This window comes from Panulirus ornatus, chromosome 3 (assembly GCF_036320965.1).
Source record: "Panulirus ornatus isolate Po-2019 chromosome 3, ASM3632096v1, whole genome shotgun sequence".
NCBI classification, from domain to species: domain Eukaryota; kingdom Metazoa; phylum Arthropoda; class Malacostraca; order Decapoda; family Palinuridae; genus Panulirus; species Panulirus ornatus.
Window position 1 is genome coordinate 9,875,553 of NC_092226.1, and position 20,000 is coordinate 9,895,552.

Genomic DNA, 20,000 nt, shown 5'->3' on the forward strand with positions numbered 1-20,000 from the left:
TGGTGGAAGTATGAGGTGTATCATATTCCAAAGCGTGTGTGGCATGGACTGTCCACGCCGCGTGCGTCCACTTCTACATAATACCCAGTCTACGTCGGCCAGAGAACATCTGTCTTGCAAATTCATTTTCCCCACCGCAAAAATTACCGAAAATAAAAAAAAAAAAATGCTGCTAACTTCTGGCAATTCAGTAATGAATGGCCACTCCTACATTACGGCAATATAGCCGTGATTGTGTGTGTGTGTGTGTGTGTGTGTGTGTGTGTGTGTGTGTGTGTGTGTCTGTGTGTGTGTGTCTGTGTGTACCATGACAACTCTAAGTATACTGTGGCAATTAAGCTAGGTATTCTATGTATACCATGGCAACTCATAAGCCATGGCAACTGAGAACTGTATATATACCATGATAAACATATACACCTTGGCAATTCACCTTGGCAATGTGGCTCAGGAATACGCATTAAGCCACGTGGAAAATGAAACACGAAGATCCGGGGGCGCTTTCGTGATAATTCACATCTTCGGGGATAAAAACGATACGCATCTACGCACTGTTGTGTCTAGAGGTACAACAGTGACCAACCTCCTTGCAGCTACAACGAAAAGAAAAATCACAAAAGATCTGAATAAATAATGTACGTTTTCCATGCAACAACAATGAAAAAAGTATCACAAATGGTTTTAAAGATATATATATATATATATATATATATATATATATATATATATATATATATATGTATATATATATATATATATATATATATGTAGCGTACGTTTTTCTATGAAAAAAAAATCACAAATGGTTTAAGAATATAATATACGTTTTCTATGCAACAACAAGAATATAATGCACGTTTTCTATGCCATTTAACAGTGAAATGAACAGAGTCGCAAACAGTTCACACATGAACGTCTCGCCCGACACCACTCCTCACAGAACGAAGTCAATATTGCTTCCACCTGTTGCGTGGTCTTCCACCAGCCCAGAACATATGTAGGAATGCTAGCCAAAGAGAAAAACAATAATACGAACACTCTCTCTCTCTCTCTCTCTCTCTCTCTCTCTCTCTCTCTCTCTCTCTCTCTCTCTCTCTCTCTCTCTGTCCCGACTAATTAAGCGTCCACAGAGAGCATTCATACAGTTCGCTGATCTGTGGGGAGAGAGAGAGAGAGAGAGAGAGAGAGAGAGAGAGAGAGAGAGAGAGAGAGAGAGAGAGAGAGAGTGGGGGAGGCTGAAGAAGGGGATGGGGGAAGCTTGGAAGCTCTCTGTGGAGGAGTGGAGTGGGGTGGAGTGACTTTAGCTTCGTGGATGGTGGTAAATGTGGATAAGTGGTAGAGGCGGGAGGATTAGGAGAGTAGATAATATCAAATGACCACAAGCCAAAGGGGGAAAGTAGACTTTTCCAAGACCATCGTCCTAATCTTGTCCACCACAGGAAAGACGAAAAAGATGTACACGAGTAGATGAGGATCCTCCCTTTTCCTGCACTTCGTCAGCCAAGAATTTCTCCCCAACCTCACAGAGGCGCCAGACTTATTACTATCTCTTCGCTTCAGTCCAAACCACAAGGTTTATTCCCATCAAGAGGAGTCTGATTTGGAGTTAATCTGTCAAAAGAACCATCAACTTAGCCATTTTCATTTTCCTTTAGGCCTCCCAGCAAGCTGTGGGACTCCCGTCTTCCTCGCCTCGCGTTGCTTCGGGCTTGGGGAAAGGACGGACATACCACCCCGGCTATCAAAACGCCTCCGTTAATAGTACTTCACACGACCGTCAACACACACACACACTCTCTCTCTCTCTCTCTCTCTTAATCATACTCGGAAGTCCCGTTGTTCAATTTCTCATCCAGCGCACACAAGACTATATCGGCCACAATCCTGCCACCTCACGTGTGACGTAAAAGATCGGCAATGTGTCGTAAATGGCTTTTGACGCGGGTCGCAATGCCACCTCACGTGTGACGTAAAAGATCGGCAATGTGTGTCGTTAATGGCTTTTGACGCGGGTAGCAATGCCACCTCACGTGTGACGTAAAAGATAGACAATGTGTGTGTGTGTGTGTCGCAAATGGTTTTGACGCGAGTCGCAATGCCACCTCACGTGTGACGTAAAAGATAGACAATGTGTGTGTGTGTGTGTCGCAAATGGTTTTGACGCGGGTAGCAATGCCACCTCACGTGTGACGTAAAAGATAGACAATGTGTGTGTGTGTGTGTCGCAAATGGTTTTGACGCGAGTCGCAATGCCACCTCACGTGTGACGTAAAAGATCGGCAATGTGTGTGTGTGTGTGTCGTCAATGGTTTTGACGCGGGTCGCAATGCGTCGTCGTATCTTGACGACCCCCTTCTTCCCCTGGGTCGGCATTCAGACGCGGGATTATCTTCGCTGGCGATCGTGAGTCGTCTACATGACCACGGAACCCATAAAACCTCGTTAACCACCTCGTCAACGTGAATCTCCCTCATCACTGTCACCAGTTTCCACGTGAGATGGTTGAAAAATAAATTAGCCCCCCCCAAAAAAAATAATAATAAACATTAAAACTAAGATTTTCTTTTTTTAAATTCAGTGCAAGAAAAGTTTCAATACAAGAGTTAAGGAATTGTTCTGACACCATCTTTAATTACTAGCATGACCACATCCTCAACATGCGGTGTACATTTTGGTCTCCACGTTATGGAAAAGACGAAAGCCAGCTTGAATGTAATCTAAAACAGAATAATATGAGAAAAAAAAGTTTATTTCAAGGCTAGAGAACACCCCATATTAAGGGAAGCTGATAGATAGATAGATACACAGATAAATATAGGTAAATATTGATAGATATAGATATTGATGTATAGCGGGGGGCTGGAAATCCTCCCCTATCATTTTTAATTTTCTGAAAGAAGGAACAGAGAAGGGGGCCAAGTGAGGATTTCCTTCAAAGGCTCAGTCCTCTGTTCTTAAAGCTACCTCACTAACGTGGGAAATGGTGAATAGTATGAAAAATATATATATAGATAGACACATTGTAGATTGATACATGATAGACATAGATAGATAGATACGCAGTGATAAAAAGATAGATACGCAGATAGATAGATAGCGTTAATGAGATGGCCTAGCATAAGGCATGCAGTTGCCCGTGTCTGTGTTCCTGAAAGACCTAATGGCCATATTGAAGATGATGGAATATAATAACAACGATGCAAGAAACTCGTGTTTGTGTGGATGTGCTGCACACTGCAAGGGGGAGTTCCCTGCAGCTAGAGCCAAAGGGAATTCATTCCTCACCAGCAGGGTAGGTGAAGAACGGGCAAACCAGCATCAACCGTCTATAACTACCAATAACGACTTAAGAACAAGATCAATGAACGCCACAGAACAGGTCCTCTGCAACTAGGTCCACTGGGGCTCAAGGACTTAACCATCTATCTGCTACTACCAAAAAAGAAAGAGATAGACAAGGATATTCCACTTGGTTGGTTAACGTTATGAAGGATTTCTCCCCATTACGGGATCTTTAGGATCCTCAGAATTCAACCTATGTTAAAGGCAAAGTATTGGTGATTGAACGCGACGTAAAAACGACAAATTACAAATATCTACTGTATCGATTTTCCTCAAAGTTCTCTTAACTAGTAACATGGTCGAGAAGCGATAGATACATCTACTTCCTCAATGTACCTTGTGGGTCCACTGACAGGAACTCGAGGTGCAGTGTGAAGTTATCCATTAAATCTATCATCAATTTCCATCCAGACAAATTTTTGTTTCTTTCCCTTACACTTGGAGACGACAATTTACATATCTGATCTACAGAATGCAGATTAGATCCTCTGTAGTACTGAGCTCAGAACCAAAGGAGGGGAGAGAAAAAAAAAAGACTAAAAAAATCATGTTTCTTTCAATCTCTTGTTTTTTTTTTTCCCCCAACCTCTGGTCTCTATCCTTTAGATCAAATACTCCGTCGTTGCGTCTACATATCCATCAGGCTGTGTCCTCACACACCATTTTTCTCCTTTACTTGAACAAGTTCTTTTGTGCGAGTCAAAGGGCAAAACAGTGTGTGTGTGGGGGGGGGGGTCACATACCTTGATGGGCATGTGGAGGGAGGGATGGCCTCGGAGCACACGATGAAGAGGGAGGATTGAAAGGAAAAGAAAGGAGGGAGGGAGGAGAATAGAAAGATGGGAGAGGGAAGAGAGGAGGAGGAAGTACGAGAGAGGAAAGAAAACGTGGACGGAGAGATCGACAAAAGGGTTGTAGAAAAGGTAAGAACACGGTACGAAAATAATATACAATGAGAAATAGGGAAAATAGAAGGATGGAAGATGGAAGTGTGAGGCAGGGAGAACAGAAGCATGATGGAGTTACTGGCATATGACATGACGCAGATGGATCATCCTTTATGTAAATAACCCTAGACTCATCTGGCAACCAAGAGATCCATACCTCTATCTATCTACCCATCGACCAACCCACAAATCTATTTCACACAGACGTCCGTATATGATAATCACTCGCTCTCCTTTTGGGTATAACGCAATGTATGCTAAAAAAAAAAAAATCAATCTAACTATGAGAAAAAATGAAGAGAAAAGAAATCTTGAATATGAGGAAAGTCAGTGGGAGAAGCTTTCTTCTTCTTGCTCAGCTGAGCAAACAGTTGCTTCCGATGGTCGGAAATGTGTTCTCCGTCGCGCTCGGAAATTATTGGATTTTACGAGAAACAGAATCAGACGAGGGGGGGAAAAAATATTATGATTAGCATTTCCGTATTTCTTTCCTCTCTCTCTCTCTCTCTCTCTCTCTCTCTCTCTCTCTCTCTCTCTCTCTCTCTCATGTTTCAGATGGGATGTAAAGTATGCGCATGTGTTTGTTCCAATTAATAGAGCGCGTATGTATATACGAGCGTCATTACAAATTTGTTATCGCCTATTTGCACAGTGCTAGTAGGAAATCACACACACACACACACACACACACACACACACACACACACACACAGTCTCGTGCACTTACTCTATCCTTCGACCTTGTCAACCTTTCCATGCTGTCAGTAACGACAGTTCCATGATCCAGCTTAAATCCATTCATCCACGTCTCTGAAACCACGAAACCACATCTTAACCTCATCTCTTCTTACGTATTTCTTCCTTAGCCTCTTGTTATGGCCTCTGGTTGCTCTGTCTCTCCATCATTTAGAAGAACTTATTCAGCGACGCAATCATCACACTTGCTCAGAGAAACGGAGGCTGTGGTCAAGTCACTATTTACTCTTCTCTCTTCCCTCTCACTGCCTCTTACCTCTCAAATGTAACTCAGTTTTGGATGCTGGGATCAAGTCACTCTTTACTCCTCTCTCTCTCTCTCTCTTATGGCCCTTAACCTTTTACCATAACTCAGTTCTGGAAGCTATAATCAAGTCACTCCATACTCTCTTCTGTATATTTCTTCATCTCTCTCCGTAACTCTGTTTTCATACTACCGGTGCCAACTTGCACTTGTTCTCCTCTGGGCCTTCTTCATCAGTGCTTTGTGCTTCTGTAAGTGCGGTGACCAAACTTGGGAAGAATATTCTATTATCACACCCTTTGTGGGCTTGCAAGCCTATTCCTGAACATCATGTAATCCGTGCACCAAAATACACTACTTTTTTGCCAGAATACAGTCCGCCTACCTCGTATACAGCTCCCTAAGTTGAGCTCAGGCGACAAATCTGTCGCCGACTCTCAAAACCTCCCCTCACACAGAGATTTCTACCACGTACTTCCTCCTGGATAATATTCGTATCGAGGCTTTCTTTTAGAGAGACCCATCCTCAATACTTCTGCATTGTGCTTGGGCTCAATTTCATGAACCATACATCAAACCCACTTTAAAAGTATGTCTATCTTTTTTTTTTTGTAGTAAGTTGACGCATTCCTTAATTTCATTCACTTTCCTCGTGTTCTCTGTACCATCTAAAAAGATAGTCAGGTATGAATTCGACCACCTCACTTTTCCTCGTGACCTCAACATCATCATCTCAAAAGATATTTATGTATGAGTCCGATTATACAGACGAGTCATTTAAAGGAATTAAGAACAATGGACCAAGGAATTAAGAACAATGGACCCAGGATCGAGGCCTGCGGTACACCACTGGTGACTCCCCCTACCTCACTTCCCTGCAACTGGAAGTAGCACAGCCTTGGAACACCTGGAAAATGGGGGTTGTCCTGGAGATAGGAACCCTGAGGCAGTTGTAAACAAGCTCCTTTGCTCCCCTTCCAGTGAGGTATAGTTTCCAATCCGTCAGTGGAGTCTCTCCCCCGCTTGTTCCTGCCCGAAGACTAAGCTTCTTCATCAACCTCCTGGTATCAAAGATGCCTGAAGATGCAGGGATGAAAAAAAAAAAAAATTCAACCGATCCTTGTCTTTTATCTAAAACCAGGTCACTATATGTAGCGTGTGTGATTTTTGTGTAATTACTTTGTGTGTTTAACGTGGAAAGAGATTTTTACACTTGTGTTGCCCCGTTTCTTAACTTTCTATGTACGTACCATGCCTTTACTCCTACGCATGTACGTACATGTACACATACACCTTAGCGTATCTTGTGAGTGTGTGTGTGTGTGTGTGTGTGTGTGTGTGTGTGTGTGTGTGTGTGTGTGTGTGTGTGTGTAAAAAATATATGTGAAGGAGTGCAAGGAGATGCAACTCCAGACTGATGTGGGTTGAAATAAAAGGAGTACAAGGGGCGAGTAATCGTTGTTAGTACGTGTGCACCTGGTAAAGAGAGGAGTGAGGAAGAGAGGCGATTGTTTTGGGAGGACCTGAGCGAAAGCGTCAACTCCTTGTATGAAGATCGAGTGATAGTGATGGGTAGTTTGAATGTAAAAGTGGGTGATGTGGCACAAGAGGTTATACTTGGGAGGGGGCATGGGATACCCAGTGTAGTGAACTAAAACAGTGAACAGCTTGTGGGGACTCGCTTGGCGACTAGGAATGCCTGATAAAAAACGGGTGTGCAGGTAATACTAGATTGTGTCCTATTCGATAGGTGTGCTAAAAAAAAGACTTTGTGAGGGTAGAATGTGTTGAGAGGGGACAGATTGTAGTGTGTGTGATCATTTACTGGTGGAGGCGAGATTGACAGCTTGAGAGGATTTAGGAAAAGAAAGAAAAAAAAAAGATATGGATGAGATAGGCTGGTAAAAGTGTGTAAGATTGGAAAAGAGGCCTATGTGCTGAGACCCACGAGTGACTGAGGAATGGCAGGAGAGAGTAAAAAAAAAAAGGAAGGGGCGGGGGAAAGGGGGGGAAGGTTGGCGAGGAATGGGAGGTATTTAGGGAAGCAGTGCTGGTATGAGAGAGAGAGAGAGAGAGAGAGAGAGAGAGAGAGAGAGAGAGAGAGAGAGAGAGAGAGAGAGAGAGAGCGCTGTATGTGGATGGTTGCAGGCTGGCATGTGAGGAATATATCTGGGAGAGATATAATGTAGTTTGTCTAAAGGTATAGCAGTTCCAAAAATGCTATACGGATGCGAGGCATGAACTATAGATGAAGATATGCTGAGGAGGGTGGACGTGTTGGATATGAAATGTTTGAGGACGATATGTGTGTGTGAGGTGGTTTGATCGAGTAAGTAATGAATCGGTAAGAGAGATGTGTGGTAATAAAAAGAGTGTGGCTTGAGAAATCTAATGAGGGTGAGCTAAAATGGTTAGGACATACGGAGAGACCAAGTGAGGAGAGGATAACACAGAGGATATACGTGTCAGAAGTGGAAGGAAAAAGAAGAAGCACAAGACCAAACTTAAAATGAATAGAGAAAGTAAAAATGATTTCGAATAATGGCGGCCTGAACATGCAGGAGGGTGAAAGGTGTGTACGGGAGACAACGATTTCGAAGGATGAGGTATACAGCGATCGACATGCTATCAACAGACTGAACCAGGGCAATGCGAAGCGGCCGAGGGGAGCCATAGAAAGGTCTGTGAGGCCAGGCTGTTAATTGGGAGCTGTGGTTTCGGTGCATTACATGCGACAGATATAGAATGGATGTGAGCGAATGCGGACCTTTTCGCCTGCTCCTGGCGCTGTCCGCAAAGTAGGGAAACGGCGATAAAGTATGAAAAAGAACTACATATATATATATATATATATATATATATATATATATATATATATATATATATATATATATATAGTGTCCGCAAACAAACTTTGTCCTCCCCATATATTTTCAAAGACGATGTTACAATTACATTATACTACTTTGTCATCTCTCCTTCGGCATAGCTTACCATCTGCAGACATATGGGCATTGAATATGCAAGGTTCCTGAAGTATTCTAGGCCCATGTTTTGGGTACATAGGGTCCTGAACTCCTGAATGAAGCGAGGCGCTGATAAGGTCTTGAAAGAGGCAAGTTTGACATTCATCCGTTTCCAAAAGTTCCCAATTGCATCATGATCTGGGAAGTTACCAAGACACTTCAGCAACTTAATATTTTTCTCTGATAACGATTTCATCACCTTTCTAGCTTTTGGCAAGGGGCACTATACTGCATAAAGTGATCACAACCGTGTACCTCAAAAATATGAAGCATATAACTTTCTTTAGAAACCATCACCTTATTGCCATGTCCCCCCCCCCCGCCCCCCTCCAGTTTCCCTCGTAAGCAGGGGTTTGGCAGCTGGCTTGCGGGAAGGTATGCGAAAGGATATGTTGAATGGTTCTTTGAGAAACGATTTCTATAAGTTTTGGCGTTTTTTTTTTATCTTAACTCAGCAGCTGAAATGCGTGGTTATTTCAATGCTTCTTGTCTTTGGAAGTTACCTGTAGATCTACAAGACTTCCTTGGGAGACCTGGGTTTGGCGGTGGGATGACGTTGGCAGGAAGGGCACGAGCACTGGCAGAGGTTGGATGACGTTGCCAGAATGGCCCCAGTGCTGACAAGCAGCCGCCTGATCGTGCGTTCTGAGCGTCCACCGCGCCTAACAAATATCACTTGTACCCAGTTCTTTTTTTTTCTTTCTTTCTTTTTTGCTTGCCAAGCGATAATTCGGGCTTTCTCCTTAGAAAGGCAAGAGCCAACCATCCTGAACCACAAGTGAAGAAATATTGCGTCCAGAAGTGAACTTCCCAAAGTGTAGTGGCAGCCAAGAGGGGTAAAGGAAGAATATCCTTCCTTAAGATAGCCTGAGGCACACTGAGGCGGATTAATGGCGTTCATACCCTTAAAAACACTAGTTCCAGAGACCAAATACACGATGATTTCACCTTGAGTGCGTCTTATGGTTGGGCACAATAAACTTTAGTCGCGTATAGCCATTGAAAATATCGGGGGAGGGGAAAACAAGGTGTGCGGACTAATATATACATATATATATATATATATATATATATATATATATATATATATATATATATATATATATAAAGAATACCGTAATTATCAATGGTTTATAAAAATCAAATTCTATATTTGCACACAGACCCGGATTTTCAGAGAGAATAACAAAGCGAGGAAGAGCTTTTTCTCTCCCGGGTGTTGATTCTCGCTTAAATAATGAAGTCGCTCCGAATACAGTGAACATTTGGTGTCGGAATTAGATTTAGGTGACCTCCCTGTGTGTGTGTGTGTGTGTGTGTGTGTGTGTGTGTGTGTGTGTGTGTGTGTGTGTGAGGAAAAGGACTCATCCGTTCACATCCATTCTCTAGCTGTCATGTGTAATGCACCGAAACCACAGCTCCCTATCCATATCCAGGCCCCACAGACCTTGACATAGTTTACCCCAGCCGCTTTACATACCCTCCTGGTCCAGTCCAATGACAGCACGTTGCCCCCTGCTAACCATATCGTTCCAATTCATTCTATCCCGTGCATTCCTCACGCCTTCTTTATGCCTGTTTAAACAGACGTCCTCTATGTTTTATCGGCTCATTCGGCTCGGAAACATTACGTCCAAAAAGCATTTCGGTTCAGCTATATGGATCTAAAGCTTGTGTCTTCACGTAACGTTATGTACGACCGGTGCCCCATCCACAAAATCCTCCCTTACACCAGGGTTTCGTTAAGAGTCTTAAGCTATCTTGGCGAACCTGTCTTATCATCCTTAATGGCCATCCCAACTAATTTGATCAGCACCTTATTTTCTGAGATCCTTCCGTCAGTCTCCCGCTATGATTTAACACCAATCCTATTCATGCGTCACCCCATTTACAACACCCCCATTACGTAGCCTCCTCGCCCTATTTACCGCACCCCCATTTACGTAGCCTCACCATCTCACCCTCCTCTGTATTCCTCGACAAACTAGCATTCCCATTGTTATTTTTCTCCACCCGGCCCCTCCCGCCGCCCTCCTATTCCATCACAATCAGCGTCACTCTATCTATCCCTTACAACCACTCTCGCCCTTCTATCCACCCTATCTTCAACTCTCCCCCTTCTTGTCCTTATCTCAAGTCTTCCTTTTGCCCAACATGGTCGCGTATCCTCCATCCATCATTTCCTCCTCCTCCTCCTCTCATCCCCTAATCTCCTCCCTCCACCCCCCGAAAAGGCGGAAGGTCCGTCAATATAGGAGTCGGAATGAGGGAGGAGTGTGGTATGGCTTCTGTTGATAGAAGTCCTCCTCTCTACCCCCGCCTGGGTCCTTCTGCAAACCCTCTGAAGGGGATAGACGATCCCCCACCTCCTCCTCCTCCTCCTGCTGAACGCGTCGGTAAGTTGGCTTAGAGGAGGAGGAGGAGGGGGTGGTGGGTGGTGGAAGGGTGGGTGGGGGAGGGATTCGGTAGGAGACAATAAAAGGAGGAGAGAGAGAGAGAGAGAGAGAGAGAGAGAGAGAGAGAGAGAGAGAGAGAGAGAGAGAGAGAGAGAGAGAGAGAGTTACGTAAAGTGACAAAACAGACGCCATGGTACAAGCGAGGTACCTGACGTTTAATAGCACTGAAAAAACAATAATGCAGTCAGTCCCTTTGAAAAAATAAAATAAAGAGACTAACATACAGACAGACAACAGACAGGGGAGAGAAAGATGACAGTCGCGATAGAAATGAGGGGGACAGATATTGGACAGAAGCCCTGCGGAAAGGAAAAGTAAAAACTATTCAAACTCTAGATAATGAAGGACAGAATTAAAGAAAAATGGAAATCAGGACGGACGCAGAGAAGAGAAAGAAAGAAAATTACCCGAAACGAAAGATCGAAGAAGCGAAACATATACAAGAAACAAAAGCGGTCGAGGAAGACAGGTAGTCACCTTTGGCATCAGCAGTGACTGCTCCTCCAGCAGGAGCATCAGGAGCCCTACAACAGCACAAGAAGAGAGAGATATACGACCCACAGGAACCTCGCCCGCCAAGAACTGAAGCAACTCCAGCGACAGGAGCAGCAGCAACAGGAGCAGCAGCAACAGGAGCAGCAGCAACAGCAGGAATATCAGCACCAGCACTAACAACAGGCATAACAACAATAACAACAACAGGAGGAAAAGAGAAGAGGAGAAGCGGGTCTCATTAACACCTTGAGGAAGCCCAGCGGTATGAACACAGCAGCATCGATGGTAGCAACAAGAGGAGGAGGAGGAGGAGGAGGAGGAGGAGGAGCAGGAGGAGGAGGAGGAGGAGGAGGAGGAGCAGGAGGAGGAGGAGGAGGAGGAGGGGAAGAAGAAGGTAGAGAGGGGATGGGTGCAACAACTGGGAGGAGGAGCCAGGAGTAGGGTGAGGTGAGGCTGGGAGGGAGGGAGGGAGAAGGCAAAGAGGCGAGGTAGAGATTGATCTTGAGAGGTCTCCGTATTTAGCGGCCAAACATGAAAAAGGTTCTGGGGTCCATGATCAGATTATATCTGACGAAAGAAGGAAAAAAAAAAAAAGGGAAATGGTTGAGAGGTTTCCCACTGTGGTGATTACATTATCAAGACGTAATGGCTTTACGAACGTAGCTTCGAGAGGAAGGGGGACCAGCCACCACCCTTCCTCCTCCTCCTCCCGTAGCAACAGTACTTCCTCCGTATATCCAATTGTTCGTACAGAGTAATGTGACGTAGTCGAATACCCCCCAAAGGCCAAAAAAGACATGGCTTCAAAACCTCCTAATCACCTTAAAGGACCGTATAAAAAAAGGGATTCATTTCCCCTAAATACCTTATACGTCAAAAAATAAAGACCTTATAAATGGGATTCATCATCCCAGAATATCATATATATACGTAAGAGGTAGTACTAAATCCTACAAATTACTACTTTCATCAAACTTTACAGTTTTCTGTACGAAATTTCCTACGAGACTTTAATCACAAGACTGAAACCAAGGAAAATAAAAAGGGGGGGAATGTGATTCTGGTTTACACAGGAGTGGCAATCGCTAAGAAGGGGGAACTCGGGAAGGGGGAAAAAAGTAGCGTAAGTCTGCGACGTTCCCTTAACGACATCATTACTTTACTTACGACATATAAGAAGCCCAACTCCCGAGGGGGTGTAAGCCAACAGCTGCCACGGGGGTCGTGGCAAATGGCCTTTCTCTCTCCTCTTTTCCTAAGACACAGACGTGACAGTTCCTTTTCTTAGGGGACCTTAATGACGCCGAAGGTGCGATCTTCTTCCCCCCTCTTTCTCCTCCTCTTTCCCCTCCTCCTCTTTCCCCTCCTCCTCTTTCCCCTCCTCCTCTTCCCTCCTCCTCTTCCCTCCTCCTCCTCCTACTATTACTACTACTACTCCCACGACCACTGTTACCTCTACGACTACTGCACTGCTAAGTCCTCCTCTCCCTCCTCCTCCTTCTACTATCACTACTACTACTACCACCACTACTGTTACCTCTACGACTACTGCTAATGACTGCTATTACTTCTACTCACCACTACCACATATAACCACTACTATATCTACTACTACTCTTGCTACTACTACTACTAAGTATTACTGTTACTACTATCACCACCACCGACTACTATTACTACTTACTACTACTACTTGTGCCACTGCTATTACTATTACTACTACTTAACCACTAGTACTACTACTACTGATACTACTACTGATACCACTACCCTTATACCTAACAAGGACTGCTCTCTTTGTCCTAGATGCTTCTGAAAAGAGTCATACTGTCGACGAAGGAAACAAAATAACCACCACATCGAGCCCAAACACAATCCATACCCACAGCAACAACGTTGACCGATGTTTAACCTGACCAGAAACACGCTGCCACTGAGGTCTTTGTGATTTCATTTATTCTTTTTCATTTTGTAGCCGAGACGGAATGGGCAACAACAACTAAACGTCCCAAATGGCGTCCTAGCTACGTCTCTTCGTTGTATGTCAACTGACTTATATTTCTCTCTATATCTCCCCTAATGATGTGATTATTACACGAAAGTGCACTTGGGAACTTATCGTAATTCATTTCCCCGTGGACTTATAGGAATATATATATATATATATATATATATATATATATATATATATATATATATATATATATATATATATATATATATACCCAAGCCTAAGCCAGTTACCCAACTTATCACCAACTATCGCAACCAGGATTCGAACCTATCCGCTCGACCCTAGGCGGCCCGTGAAGGCATTACGGTCAGCAACGCTAACCACTACACCACGGAGGTCCGTAAATGTCATCTGTTAGAATAATTACTTTTTACTTAATTTAGCAAAAAAGTTTAATTATCTGACTTGTTTACTGCTTTTGTACCTTTTTATTGTAGACTTTAGCATCTTACCTCATGCAGTCTGTTTGTAAGTCTTATGTTTTACATCACTGCACCGTCGGGTGCCTGAGCAACCTGAATACATCCCTCACTAGTTGATATAACTAGGTCCAATTGGTTGCCTGGTTACATGGGCTTTAGGTCTAACGACGGCTAGGGGTCATTATGACCGTTAACGTCAAGTTATAACCATCAGTTATAATTCTAAGACCACATTAACACGATGTCACTGCATATGCGACAGCCTGAATACAAGAGATAGAATACCCATCCATTAATCAGTGACCCCGTCTTAATAGAGTCATAAACTACCCGAACTGCTTCGAACCTAATCTCAAAAGAGTCATAAACTACAGAACTGTTTCGAACCACACACAAGGCAAATGAAGCACTCAAAAGTGACATTAAATAACGAAGTTTCGAACCATAAAAAAAAAATGAAGTGTTTAAAAGTCATAAAGTACCGAAGCGTTTCGAAACACAAACAAGGAAAATGGAGTACCCAAGTGTTTCGAACCACTAACGAGGCAACTGACGTGTGGTGGAAAATATAACACGACCCTTATGGCCATCTATGAAGTTCAGTTTTATAATATATTTTCCCTGAGAGATACTAAACTATCTTCGGTTTTTACTTTCATTTTCCCTCAGTAATACACTCATACTTCCTTCCACAGCTCACAATATTTTTCTTTCTACATCTATTCGTGTTTGATCAATGCCAAGGAGGAACTTCTTTTTTTTCCCAAGTCTCGTCACTCAATTCTTATTTCTTATCGTTAGCAGGTGGCAACTGCTTCACTTGTTTGACAAGCAAATCAATTTGCAGAATTCTTCAGGAAATACGTTCAGAATTATTGATGAGTCCTGAACACGTTGAAGGCGGCCGACTGCAGGAATGTTAGAGGAGTATTCTGTATGTATCTCTCTGCTCTGAAGCCGATACATATGTATGATTACTTTGTTGCTATTTGTGTATCACGGGGAAAGAGTTTTACTCTCATGTTGCCCCGTCTCTTTACCTGGTATATACATATGTACCATGTTCTTACACTTATGTAAACACACACACACACACACACACACACACACACACACGAATTACCTACACCGTTACCCGCCATAATTTATGCTTCATTCAAAAAATATCTAAATGTCCCACAACTTGGAAGACAGCATATATCACTCCATTACCCAAATCCATCAACCCTGAGTCTCTTAATAGCTTACGACCTGTTGCCATCACTCCAATCCCGAGTCTAATTTGTGAGGGGTTTTGTGTTTGACTGGGTCTACGCTGAGAGTACTGATTCAGATGATCCTCAGCAGTTTGGAAACATGAAGTCTTCCTTCACCACTCACTGCCTCGCCAGCCTCCCCGAGTTCGTTTCCCGCAACTTGGAGAAACGTTAAGACCTCGGCGGCACTCATCTTCATAAATACTTCACTACGGTTTTCGACTTGGTAATGCACAACGTCATAACGAAAGCCGTCTACCTGGGACTACGGTGGCGTGTCGTCTCGTGGCTGGCGGACTCCCTGACCGGGCGACACCAAACCGTCCGCTTCAAGAGGAGCCACGTCGGCATCACTCCCTCTACCATGCGGTGTACCGCAGGGTAACAAGACGAGGCCGTTCTGCTTCCTCATTCATATCAATGACGCCCTCAAGGAGACCAAACCACCGCTGGAAGTACGAAGACGACTCCACCTTTGAGACATCCACTATCAACAACAGCAGTTCTGATTTCAGTGCCCTTCTGCACATCAACACCAACACTCTCTAGTCGACAACGGCCAACGATATCACTATCAACCACAAGACTGTGATGAGGCACATCAACCTGGGGGAAGACGACATCCTGTCACTTGACATCTCACTAGGTCCTCACATCCTCCATTCAATCAGAGACTTCAAACTTCTTTATGTCACAACAAGCGACGGTTTAACCTACGAGTCACGTCAACACTATCGTCTTATCTTCCTCATACCGTCTGTACCTTCTCCGCCGACTGAAATCACTAGGCGTCCCACCATCTGAACTCAGGAACGTCCATACCATCTTTAGTCTACCTAAGTTCACCTACGCCTCCCCAGCCTGGTCCTCCACACTAACAGCTACACAGAGGGATCAGCTGGATCGAGTGCAGAAAAGGGGTAGGCAGAATCATCCTGGGCCCTTCTTACACCACGTACCAAGAGGCCCTCATCTTGCTGAACCTGTCCTCCCTCTCCGACCAATATCGGCAGCTCACACGGCAGTTTGGCAATAGCCTGCCGACACATCCCCGTCACAGAGATCAACTCACCCCCCTACCTCCCTCCACCACGGATCGCCGTTCGTCACCACAATCGACTCGTTACAATCAGAGCAGGTGCAGACAGATGTAAGAACCGTCCGATACATACCATTGTGAACTTCATAAACAATCCATGAACAAGTACATAACTATGCAGGTGAACAGCTCAGTTTCCTGTTAGTTAGGCTATGTGGTATGTCAACAACAATATCACTCACTATTCATCACATGCTCAATCAGTCTCATAATGCATAACACTGATTCTGTAAACATCCCTGTCTACCTACCACCCTGGCTGTCTAAATGTACCTCACCCATACGCTTCTCCAAAGTGCGGAAATATCCAACTCGCCCTAATCTTAACTCCTGTATGATAAGTTGACCAGCAACCATCATGGCCTCCCAGTTGTGTAATACCTCAAGTGTGTATTCTCAGCCAAATGGATGCCTACATCCAATAAGCCGTTATCTATCGATCATTTACAAACACTCGCCTGCCTCTGGCAAGTACCCATTTATCGACCAGCCTCAAAAAGTGAGGATGAACACCGGTCATGTATCATATCCACTTTGGACTCTGCTCACGACACTTGGATGTTTATACAGTCCTCCTCGCTCTTCACTTTCCTTATGACCCGTGTGTGTGTGTGTGTGTGTGTGTGTGTGTGTGTGTGTGTGTGTGTGTGTGTCATCGTGGGATGTCTGAATTCATATTCAGACGGTCAACAGTCGACACTACAGCCACACTTCTTGTCTCCTCAGTTCCCTCTTATGATTCCCCGAGAAGCACACGTGTATGTCGACCTCAGGCCCACGCTTGTCTCAGTGCACCGTCACGCACTCCGGGGAAATTTGGAAAATCCATGGGATCCCATGGCTTATCCTCAGGTTCCAGATGATATGAGGGGCACATCTGACCTGGGTTCTCCCAGAAATCCCCCCCCTCCCCCAAGCTGAGACACTCGACTTCTTCAGTTTTCGTTTTCCTTCTCTGCTCCTGAGGAGGGAGGGCGGCGTTGCTGGACCGGATCAAGGACCGCCACACCAGTATGGAAAACCCATCAACGAAGTAATCACTGACTGAAGACTCTTGCAGAGGACGTGGAGTCCATCACTCACTCAGTACTGGATCCTGGAGGTCCTCTTTCTGGCTGGAGGATCGCGCCTTAAGGGCAAGACCCCCACTAAGAGCTTTGTACCAGAGGCATGACCCCAAGGAGCTAGACCTCAAGAGCTTTGAACCAAGGGATTGACCCAAAGAGCTTTGAACCAGAGGCTCAAATCCAACAGATCTGAACCAAGGGATTGACCCCAAGAGCTTTGAACCAGAGGCTCAAATCCAACAGATTTGAACCAAGGGATTGACCCCAAGAGCTTTGAACCAGAGGCTCAAATCCAACAGATTTGAACCACAGGCTCGATTAAGTGCTGCCCCAAGGGCGAAAAAATTAAGAATTTTGAACCAGATCTCGACTGGGAGGTTCACGCTAAGGGCGAGACCGTAACAGCTTAGAAACAAAGGTTCGACTGGAGGGTTCGACCGCAAGCAAGAGACCTCCAAGAGATTGAGCCCAACAGCACTGAACGCCGTCCAAAACGAGCTGCCACGAACGCAACCTCCAACGCAGGGTCTGACCTGTATACATTATACATGTTCTCCTCAGCATATTAATGATTTCTCTCTACCTTTACTGTCTCACCAAACTCACCCAGCAACCGTTCTCTCTCTCTCTCTCTCTCTCTCTCTCTCTCTCTCTCTCTCTCTCTCTCTCTCTCTCTCTCTCTCTCTCTCTCTCTCTCTCTCTCTCCACACACACACACACACACACACACACACACACACAAACACACACACACACACACATACACACACACATACACACAAATTCCTCTTTTCCTCCCCTACACTCTCCCTCACTTCCCATTTACTCCCTCCCCTCTCCCCATCTAGGCCAATTTTTCCCACCTTCCTCCTCCAACCCTCACAACTTCCTCTATTCCGATACCTCTCCCTCTCCCACACTCGCACGACACGCCCGCTCTCACAACCTCGCGTGATCCACCTATACGTACACCCCTCGCCTCCCATATATACGCCCCTCCTAACATCCACACACCCCACCTCCCGTATACACACCCCTCCTGCCATACACACTCCCTGCGCCCCCCCCCATAAGCATTCCCCTCTTCCCATACAAATGCCGCTCTTCCCATACACACATCCCTCCTGCCATACAAACTTTCCTCCCACACAAAAGCTTCTCCCTTCACATACACAGAACCTTCCTCCCTTACACACATCTCTCCTGCTATACACACACACACCCCCACTTCTTGTTTCACACACACACACACACACACACACACACTCTTTCCCCCATATCTCCCAGAATATCTCGTCTCTTTCCCTCCTTCACCCAGAATATCTCGAGGCTCTTTCCCTCCACTGCCCTAAATTTCCCTTGTCTTTTTTTTTTTTTTACCCAGAACATCCCAAATTCTTTCCCTCTTTCACGCAGAATATATTTGGCACTTGCTCTTTAGAACGCTCACCCTTCCAGAAGTCCTTTCCCTCCATCAAAAATATTCCTACTTCTTTCCCTTCTTCATTCAGAATATCCATGGTATTTCCCGATCATAATCAGAATATCGTGATTCTTTCCCCTCGTACTCCCTGAATATCCTTAATCACCAGTCCTCTCCACCCCCAGCCCCCTAGTATCCTACACCCTACATCCACGACATTAATCATTTCCCTCTTACACTCTGAATATTCTTGGCTCTTGCCCTTAACACTCAGACCAGCCCTGCTTCCTTCCCCTTTACCTCTGGGATGTCCCTCGTCATTTCCCCTCCCACAAACAAGATATCCCTCGTACTATTTCTCTTATCCCACACTCAATATATCCCTAGTTCCTTATCTGGCCTAGTGAGACTACTCCCTTTTTTCCCCCCTCCTAAACTCAGGAAATCCCAGGTTTCCCGAGTTCATTTCCGTCTTACATCTAGAACATCCTTTTCTCTCTCTCGTATTCTTAAAAACATCCCTAATTCTTTCCCTATCCAAATTTAGACTTTCTCGTTTTTTTCTTCCTACATACAATATATCCTTCCCTTTTACCTCCTACACCTGAAATATATCTATCCATTACCTTTCCAATCCAAATATTCTGATTCTTTCCTCCTATACCTCCCACACTTCAGAATATCCCCTTCTAAGCCCAAATCATTCCCAATTCTTTCCCTCCAACATACAGAATATCCCCTTCTACACCCGAAATATTCCTGAGTCATTCCCTTCCACAGAGAATATCCGTTTCTTTCCCTCCAACATCAAAAACATCCCCGAAGTTTTACATGCTGAGGTTAAATTGTCTTAGTTCTTTCCTTCGACACACAAAGCATCTCTACTGCTTTCCCTTTTTCACATAAAATATCTCTGCAGGTGGTGATGAAACGAGGATATGGAGTGAGTATTTGAAGGACTGGTGAATGTGTTTGATGACAGAGTGGCAGATGTAGGATGTTTGGGTCGGGATGGTGTACGAAACGAGAGGATCATGAAGAGTAATCTGGTGAAGAGAGAAGAGGTGGCGAAAGCCTTACACAAGATGAAATGTGGCAAGGCGGCTGAAGTGGATGGTATTGCTATTCAATTTCTTAAGTAAAGGGGGTAAATGTGTTGATTGGTAAGTCAGGATTTCCAATGTATGTACGGATCATGGTGAGGCGCCTGAGGATTGGCGGAATGAGTATGCAGTGCATTATATATATATATATATATATATATTATATATATATATATACATATACACGACCATTCGCACCTCCCTACCAACACCCCCTACCCGAAGATCCCCACTCCACTGCTACTCGGGGCAAGGTAAACACATCCCTAGGGAGGGAAATCTTTAGAATATACATAAAAAATGAACGCAGCGCAAAACTCAAACCTTTAAAGCAGGGTTCGTTGAGGAGA